We start from the raw sequence: 8,062 nt of genomic DNA on the forward strand, positions 1-8,062 counted from the left end.
CCAAGGATTAGTTTATGCTGTGAGAGAAAACTTGACCTATGTGTGTTTGACGACTGGTGGGTCACTAGCAAGGGCTGCAGTTTTGAAGGTGGCTGACAGTGGTTATTTAGAGTGAATGGTTATTACTGCACAGGCTACTCATTTTTTTTTTTTGCATGTTTAAATTTTAAAAAAATGTGATTTGCACATTTGCAGGCCATGAGAACATTTGCCACTGAGGGATGACTCCTGTGGTGAATGGGCTGATCACAGAGTGGGCTAACGAGTATTGGGTCTCCCACCACCTTCTGGAAATGTCTTAGCAGCAAAGTACGCTGTGGAAGCCTTGCGCAGCCCAGTCTTGTAGGGTTTCTCTCTTTTGGAGGACAAGGGATTCAGTGTAAAAATGGGATCCTTGATTTGGGGGGATCTGGATGCTCTGCCTTCCAGCTGCTCCTGCTTTTCACATACATAAGTGTTAGGCCGTGGAAAGTGCAAATGATTTGTTGGCCCTATTCTTTAATGGGCTCTGCCCCGAGCTCAGTGGTCCAGTTGAAAAACAGAGACTAAATTAGAAGCCACCTATCTAAAAATATTAGTCCTCAAAATATGGCTTTCTGGCATTTGGTTATTTTGAAAAGGTTTCTGAATTTTCCTAGGCTCATCTGTATAATCCTATGGTTAATTCCTATTTATTTTGTGTTACATTGGTTTCCATTTTTAATCTTTCTCTAACACACCCAAACTCTTTCTTGAAAATGCTTAAATTCTCTTCCTGTGCTTTGAGATGTAAATTTTCTACCCTCTTTTCTCTAAAACTCAGTAAAAGCTTTGGCCATGTGGGAGAGGTAAACTTCAACTTGTTCCATTTACAGAGGCACAATTTAATCCAACTTTCTTTTTAAACTAGTGAATTTCACCTGTCGCATGACTAATATTTTACAATCAAAGCTATACATTCTTTGTATTTTATGTATACATGTGTACATGTCTGTGTTTGTACATGAATAAATGATACTAAATTTACTTATAAATAAATGAGTACTTATAAATTAAATAACTAGGCCATATGCTTTTTAAATTCACGTGGCTTTAGTACTTTTTAGTAAATAAAGCTAGTTTAAAAATTGTTGGTAAAATAAAATAGAAATGTCTTCAGAATTTTAGATATATTCACCTGAGTCTACCACTCAAACAAATGTATGCCATCTCTACTAGATGTTTTAAGGTCATAAAAGTCTTGCTTCTGTGATCATTTTGAGGCTTGCTTGATTTGTCTGTGAGCTAAAGCTGTGAACTTACATCTTTCATTTTCAGCCTTTAAATACTGGGGTCTAGACAGGTGGCCATGGTGATGCTGGAAGACATAGGTATGTCCACAGTGCGTAGGCCACAAGCTGCAGAGCAGAGCCAAGCCCAATATGGCCTCATCCTCTCTGGCCCAGCTGTGCCCCCTGGCCATGCTGGGAAGGGTCAGATCCCTCAGGCATTGTCTTCACAGCTCTGTTCTCTGTCCTGGGCTCCGCACCTGATATATATAACATTAAAATTACTTAACTCCTATGTTTTACTCTAGAAATTTGGGTTACTGAAAGTTAAAATTATAGTTAATATATGTAATTAAAACTACTGGATATAAGAGAAACAATTCTGTACACAGACTGCATAAGAAAAGTAGGATGTGTTTTGTTTATAAGAAAGACAAGTGAATGTGTTTTTTCTTCAAAGAAAAGTAATCTTTGTCTAGTTTAAAGGTGATTTAAAGGTTGTTTTTGTTGAAGGAATAAAAATGAATGATAGATATAACTGAATGGATATAGAAAGTTGAGGAAAGAGAGAGAATGAAAAAAACTTGTAAGAGTTTATAGAAGAGTTGTGGAAATCTTATCTTACGTGGTCAGTCTAAGATTGGATAAATTTGTTTATAGAATTTTAGTAAAATTAGCTTTAGTATTAATAATACAGCAATGCAAAGGTAGAATTTTATTTTCTCTTTTGAACAATATTTTTATTTAGTAATAATAAGAAACAGTAAAAGACTAGTTCAACTTTTAAGTAAATTGCAAAAAAGAGAGGAGTTTGCCTCATGCTGTCTTTATTAGGTCATTTGATTATTTAGAAAACTGTTTTCTGTCAAAGAGTAAAAGTTTTTAGCTTTGTGAAGCCTTTTAATTATCACTTTGGCTAAATGAATGACTATTATTTTATAGGTACCTGTGATCCTATTCTGATATCAAGTGTTTTAAATCTTTGATATTTGACAAACTTCCCAAAATGAAATTTAAAATTCTAAATTAAGTATTTTTGACTTTAAACAAACTTTTAGACATTTTTAAAAGATCCTCTGAGAAGGAGTTTGATACCAGCCTGGCCAATATTGTTAAACCCTGTCTCTACTAAAAAATACAAAAGTTAGCTGGGCATGGTGGCATGGTGGCATGTGCCTGTAGTCCCAGCTACTCAGGAGGCTGAGGCAGGAGGATCTCTGGAACCCGGGAGGTGGAGGTTGCAGTGAGTGAGATCATGCCACCTCACTCCAGCCTGAGCAGCAGAGCAAGACTCCATCTCAAAAAAAAAAAACAAAAAAAAAAAAACAAGATCCTCAGAGTTCAAGAAAACATATTAGGCTTATTTTGTATGTTAAAATCAAATGGAAATCATTGTCCAATAAGAAATGGTGTTTAACTTTGAATTATGTTCATAGGGATGTTATTAATATGTGTTCCAAAATTGTGTGAGATTCAAAAAATCTGATATGTCCTAGTAAATTGCTGTATTCTGATGCTCTTTTTCTAAAAGGTCTTTGCAAATCTTAAAGTGTTGTGTCTTCAAGGAGGTTCATGGAAGAGGGTCTGACAGATACTCTGAAATACAGAACTCTGCTTATCACATTCAAATTATTCAACTGTACTGGGTAAAATTTTTTTAAAAACTAATTTAAAAAGCCATATTCATAAAATTGGTAACCCAACATTAAGCAGAACAAGAATTAATTACATGAGACTAACTTGATGAAGGACTGAAATTATTTTTATGACTTTTTGCTAGAACCATTGCCAATTCTTTTTATGGTTTTGTTTTCCAGAGTTAAGAATTTTTTTTCCCTCTTAAGCTATTTTTACCTTATATCAATGGGTAATGTATACTTTTGTTAACAAAATTGAGACATTTACCTTTCTCTTCACCCGATTTATCTGGAATCCACAAATTATTCATGAGTATTCTTATTTTATGGCGATATAGTTGTCTGCCTAAGTTCAATAAGAATCTGTTTTCTTCTGTGACAGGATACAATTGAGACACTGGTTATTTTACTAAGGCTTTGACTGGAATATCATATTTTTTAATGTGACCAGACTGCTTTGAGAAATCGAGATTGACTTTAAAGCCAATAGATGTGGAAAAAGACTGGCCTGGTACCTTGCCTACAGGGTTCCTGACCTTTCAGTATTTAAAGAATGTCACTTTCTGATAGGTCCAGAAACCTCAAGGTATTTTGACAACTCTAACAAGGGAAGAATTCAGCTGGGTGTGGTGGCTCATGCCTGTAATCCCAGCACTTTGGGAGGCTAAGGTCGGTGGATTGCTTGAGCCCAGGAGTTTGAGACCAGCCTAGGCAACATGGCGAAGCCCTGTTTCTACAAAAAATTAAAATTAATTAGGTGTGGTGGCATGCACCTGTGAACCCAGCTACTCTGGAGGCTGAGGTGGGAGAATCACCTGAGCCAGGGAGGTCAAGGCTGCAGTGAGCTGTGATCTTGCCACTGCACTCCAGCCTGGGTGACAGAGTGAGACCCTGTCTCAAAAAAATATTTAAAGAAGAGAATTCACCCAATTCATACAAGAATTACAAGCACAAGTCTGACGGTGAATCCTTAGCTTGGCTTCCTACACTTAAGAAGCTTTTAAAAATCAAATCTGGTATTTCTTATTTTAAAAAGTTTCAGGAGTAGGAAGGAAGAGCCTCCTGGGAAAGTGATGACTCAACTGTCCTGATGAGAATGAGAAATAGGTATAGCTTTGGATGTGAAAAAGGTCCCAAAGCCCATTTCTTGCAGAAAGCCATAAATAGAAAGGGGGAGAGAGACCACAGTGTGTTTGGAGAACTCAAGTAGTTAAATTTAAGGTGCTACGAAACAGTAGCAAAAGAAGAGGGTAGAGACTTTGTAAGCAAAAGCCAGATTGTAAAGGACCTTATATTAATATATCATGGCCAAGCAGTGGGAAGAGCTCTGTTATCAATGCAATGTTGTGGGATAAAGTTCTCACTAGTGGGATTGGCCGTATAACCAATTGCTTCCTAAGTGTTGAAGGAACCGATGGAGATAAATCCTGTCTTATGACAGAAGGAACAGATGAAAAAAGAGTGTAAAGACAGTTAATCAGCTGGCCCATGCCCTTCACATGGACAAAAACTTGAAAGCTGGCTGTCTTGTACATGTGTTTTGGCCAAAAGCAAAAAGTGCCCTCTTGAGAGATTACCTGGTGTTAGTAGACAGTCCAGGCACAGATGTTACTACAGAGCTGGATAGCTGGATTGATAAGTTTTGCCTTGATGCTGATGTCTTTGTTTTGGTTGCAAACTCTGAATCAACACTAACGAATACGGAAAAACATGTTTTCACAACGTGAATGAGTGGCTTTCCAAGCCTAATATTTTCATTCTCAGTAATCGTTGGGATGCCTCTGCATCAGAGCCAGAATATATGGAAGATGTGGAGCACCTGCTGAAGGATTTCAGGCAAGATTACAGGAATTTCAGAATTTTGAACAAATCTTTGAGGAGTGTATCTCACAGTCAGCAGTGAAAACAAAGTTTGAACAGCACACTATCAGAGCTAAACAGATACTAGCTACTGTGAAAAAACAACGGATTCAATAAACATGGCAGCTAAACAGAAAAGGCATTATGCAGTGAAAGAGAAGGAAGACCAAACTGATAGACTGGACTTTATCTGAAACTAGATGAACTTTTAACACTGGATGTTAAGAAAAAAACCAAGGAGGTTACTGGGGAGGTGGCAAACAAAGTGTCATGTGCAATGACAGATGAAATTTGTCAACTGACTGTTTTGGTTGATGAATTTTGTTCAGAGTTTCATCCTACTCCAGATATATTAAAAATATATAAAAGTGAATTAAATACGCATACAGAGGATGGTATGGGAAGAAATTTGGCTGATCGACGCACCAATGAAGTAAGCACCTTAGTGCTTCAGTTCCAGCAAGAAATTGTTGAAAATTTGAAGCCATTACTTCCAGCTGGTATACAGGATAAACTACATACACTGATCCCTTGCAAGAAATTTGATCTCAGTTATAATCTAAATTAACACAAGTTATGTTCAGATTTTCAAGAGGATATTGTGTTTCATTTTTCCCTGGGCTGGTCTTCCATCGTACCTCAATTTTTGGGCCCTAGAAATGCTCAAATGGTGCTCCTAGGATTATCAGAGCCTATCTTTCAGCTCCCTAGATCTTTAGCTTCTACTCCCACTGCTCCTACCAGTGCAGCAATGCTGGATAATGCATCACAGGAAGAACTCATGATTACATTAGTAACAGGATTGGCTTCTCTTACATCTAGAACTTCTATGGGCATCGATATTGTTGAAGGAATGATTCGGAAAACTACAGGCTGGAAACTCATATCTGTTTCATTAACTACATATGGAGCTTTGTATCTTTATGAAAGACTGTCCTGGACCACCCATGCCAAGGAGAGAGCCTTTAAACAGCAGTTTGTAAACTATGCAACCGAAAAACTGAAGATGATTGCTAGCTCCACAAGTGCAAACTGCAGCCACCAAATAAAACAACAAATGGCTACCACTTTTGCTCGCCTGTGCCAACAAGTTGATATTACTCAAATACAACTGGAGGAAGAAATTGCTAGATTACCCAAAGAAATAGATCAGTGGGAGAAAATACAAAACAATTTAAAGCTCTTAAGAAATAAAGCTGTTCAACTTGAAAATGAGCTGGAGAATTTTACTAAGCAGTTTCTACCTTCACGCGATGAAGAATCCGAACAATAGAGATTGCTTTGGTGACCATGATAGAAGGAAATGAAACTTGTAAGAGCGGGACAATTGTTATTTTTCTGAAATGACTTTAAATATGAATTTTACTAACTGCACCTAAATAGCAAAGCCCTATGTAGATTCTGGTAATGATGTATCTCAGGATATCTGTATTTTTGAAGAGTGTTGTGTCCTTAGTTTTAATTTTGGGTAAAGAAAAAACTAAAATCTGGAATTAGTTACAAGCAATAGCACCAACTTATGTGACCCTTGATGAGTGGGGCTGTGAGCTCTTAATTTGTTTTTGATTCTGAAAATTTCTGCTTCCTGGCATCCAGGAGTTAGAGATTGAGCCTTTCATCTTCTTTCTCAAAACTAGTTTTTGATGCTTTCTTTCCTGGGAATAGTCACTTTTTAATTTTATTTAATAAACTGCATTGCTGGAACCACACACAAAAAAACAAAAAAAGTTTCAGCAAAGCCAACTTAAAAGGAGCATACATAACCAATCATTATTTTTGCTACACTTTATGCAAATAATCAGGCCAAGTATGGTAAGACCAAAAGTTATTTTGCAAATAAATTGGCCCTACTATGATTTATCTTTGGTAAAAGTGGGAAACTGAAGACAGAAAAAATGTGTTTCAGAAGAAAACTATAGAACATGTTATTAGATTCTAACCCTGACCATTATTTTTTTGAGTTTTTATTATTTGCCTACAGTTTAGACTGAATCTTGAATTCTTTCCTGGCTACAAGTCTCCAAACTAACAGTTCCACATATTTCTTCCATTTTTCCAACTGAAATTGCTACTAGGTTTGTTTTTAGGACCTGCAAACTGAAGTTCATGTATAAATCACCTTGACATACAAACTACAGACCAGAAAATCCTTTCATATTGCCACTGCCTATTTCCACTTTAATTGAGGGTTTTTCAAGTCTAACATCTAGACACCTCAACTGACTGCTCTCCAGACTCCAAGGAAACTGGTTTATAGACTATTCCAAACAATAGCTGTTGTTTTTCTTCTGTTGAGAGCCGGCTTGCAATGCCATCTCCTGAAATAAGACACAACTGTTTAATTGGACTGACCTCTTCCAAGAAATAGGGGACTAGTTTAATGGGATCCTTTGTCGTTCAGCTATTGACTCAATTTTTTTCTCCACAGACACCAACTCAGATTTTAGTGCGTGAAAGTCCTAGGGAAGTATCAGACAGGGGAATGCTGGGGTGCAGAAAATGATCCCCCATAATATGGCAGGTTGGCATGCTGAGTGTTTTTGGAAATTGAAAAGCCCAAGAAATTAGCCTCAGAATCAAAGTCGTTTTAACCTTGTCTTATTCTTCCCATCGAAGGGCCAGGAAGGACTCTCTGAATTTCCTTATCTGACCAAGAAAGTTCCTTTCCAAAAGAAACACAATTGTCTTCTATGCCCACCCTGAAATCTCATCTATTTCGGAAAAGAAGAATGAGGAATAACATTTAGACATGGTTTATTAAATGAATGCCTCTCCTGATATACAGCTAATTACTATAGACTAATGTGGGCCTCCTCACTTAAATAGCTCCCTTGTTACTCAAATTGATCAGTCTCTAAAGCCTTGGATACGCACTGACTTTCAACAACCTCACTCCATGGAACATAACACTCTAGAAACAAGTGCTTCCAGATCTGAGGGAAACTAATAACAAATCTATAGCTTACCAATCAATAATTGATCTGTGATGCTGCCTCACATCAGATCTTAATCAAAACAGGGGAATGTGAAATGTGATCTACAAAATGCTGTCATTCTGGTTCAGAGATGTATAATGCAGTTCGGAAGTCACTCGAAAAAGTACTACCTGTACAACCTGCAACCTTGTAAAACAGGAACTTGCTTGAACTGTTTTTTTTTTTTTTTTTTTTGAGATGGAGTCTAGCGCTTGTCACCCAGGCTGGAGTGCAATGGTGCGATCTCGCCTCACTGCAACCTCCACCTTCCAGGTTCAAGCTATTCTCCTGCCTCAGCCTCCCAAGTAGCTGGGATGACAGGCACTCACCACCACACCCGACT

The 8,062-nt window shown here is 37.5% G+C and overlaps 1 pseudogene; it reads left to right on the plus strand.

The window, feature by feature from the left end:
- The first annotated feature begins 1,327 nt into the window (after window positions 1-1,327).
- On the plus strand, window positions 1,328-6,046 carry LOC129475372 (mitofusin-1-like; annotated as a pseudogene).
- Window positions 6,047-8,062: the final 2,016 nt, after the last annotated feature.

This window comes from Symphalangus syndactylus, chromosome X (genome assembly GCF_028878055.3).
Source record: "Symphalangus syndactylus isolate Jambi chromosome X, NHGRI_mSymSyn1-v2.1_pri, whole genome shotgun sequence".
Classification (NCBI taxonomy): domain Eukaryota; kingdom Metazoa; phylum Chordata; class Mammalia; order Primates; family Hylobatidae; genus Symphalangus; species Symphalangus syndactylus.